Raw genomic sequence first — 1,764 nt, forward strand, 5'->3', positions numbered from 1 at the left:
CATGATCACCCCCATTTTCTTTTAACTGATGCTCCTGCTGTTTTGACTCTGTGCACTGGGACACTACTGCCTAGGCCCATGTCCATGTGCTCTGACCCAAAAGCTATGGTTTATAGGGTTATCACTTATAGACATATTTAACTTGTGTATAAGTCTAGTATATGGTATAGAAAATATGGCCAGGGCCTGAAATGTTGATCGCCACATCTGGACCGCCACATCAAATGTGCCTGCCACTACAGTGTCAGTGAAACATGGCTTCAGGCCTAAACTGGGTAGTCTGACAGCACCAGCTTAAACACTGCTGGACTGCGGCCGTGCAGTCAGGTGGTGTCCAGTCTTTCCATTCTGTCTAGTGAGATGGTGCTGAAAAGCATCGCTCGCATCATCAAGATGCAGATTCCTGCCTATTTGAAGCAGCTCCCCATCCCCGAGAGCATCACTAGGTTCACCAGTCTGACAGTTTCAGAATGGATGTGGTTATTGCCATTCATGGGTGATTTGGCTGTGCTTGGATATTCTGCATTTCGGCCATTCCTGATGAAGCAAAAAAGGACAGAAGGACAGTCTGATTAATCTGAAGGTCTGTGATGGGTCACAAAACAAGCACAATGAGTCTACAGAGGACAACATGGGCCCACTAATACTAAAGAAGAAGGAAGTGTAGCAAGCAGTCTCATTTGTTTTCATGTGGAATTCTTCTCTCCAAATTTTTAATTTGATGATTTAAACCCTCCTGTACAGACCTGTCAAAATCACACTTTGAACAGGTAGAAAACCTGATTTTAAATATTAAATAAGCAACCCCTAAGCTCACTTTGCTGTCCACAAGGGGGGGGGATGCATAATATATAAGAGTGGAACATGTGTGACATTTAAAAAGGAATATTCCCCCATTGACTAGATCTAAAACAACATAGTAAGGCTGTAACTGGCATTCAGGAAAAGTCAAAGTAAATCCAATCTAATGGTAGAGCTGTATTTTTATTAAATATATCAGAAATGTAACTTTTAGAAAATTACCTTTACCCTGCCAAAAGCTGCTGGAGGTCCTTCAGCCATTGCACAGTCAGTACTTGGCCTGAATGTTGTGTGAAAGAGGGTTAAAGACTGCTTCGAGAGACAATGGCCTGGATTTGGGGAGTTATGTTCCTCCCCTTGCAGTAGGACCAGTTAGGCTGGTCCCAGAAACATCATTAACTTGAGAAGGGCGTGATCAATCACAAGCAAATGTTAGCAAAGGCCCAGCCTTTGTCTCGATAGCCAGCTGTCAAGAAACCCAAACCAAAGCAGAGGAAAGCTAACACCAGAAACGGTTTTGAGTGACCACAGTGGAGGTGACTTCTCATTACCCATGTCATATTTCTGGGTGGGCAGACAGGCTTTGCACAAGGGAGAAAGGGTTTCACCATCTTGAATTTTGAAAATGAGTGCACTATGGGACTGTATGTATTAGGGCAAACGAGAACTACTGAAAGAGTGAGTACCGGTGCCTCCCGCAAACTTTTACCCCATTGGTTATGGAGTGCCCAGGAGTCCCCTTGACCCACTAGCTGGTGCCAGGCATAAATGTGGCACCCCAAGGCACTGCTTCAGAATACTTCATGGACCTGCAGAAGAACTGAACAAGTCCTTGAACTACTGTTTTAGGACTGTGAGGAGACCTGAAGGGCTGGTATTGCTCCCACCTGTACCCAGGACAAAGAATTGGACTCCAATGGTCAGTTGGCTGACTTCTTGTATGACATGAGGGATACAGAAAGG

At 44.7% G+C, this 1,764-nt stretch overlaps 1 pseudogene; it reads left to right on the plus strand.

The window, feature by feature from the left end:
* The first annotated feature begins 360 nt into the window (after positions 1 to 360).
* LOC146776474 (CDGSH iron-sulfur domain-containing protein 2 pseudogene) lies at positions 361 to 667 on the plus strand (annotated as a pseudogene).
* The last annotated feature ends 1,097 nt before the right edge of the window (positions 668 to 1,764 follow it).

Source organism: Triturus cristatus, chromosome 12 (genome assembly GCF_964204655.1).
Source record: "Triturus cristatus chromosome 12, aTriCri1.1, whole genome shotgun sequence".
Classification (NCBI taxonomy): domain Eukaryota; kingdom Metazoa; phylum Chordata; class Amphibia; order Caudata; family Salamandridae; genus Triturus; species Triturus cristatus.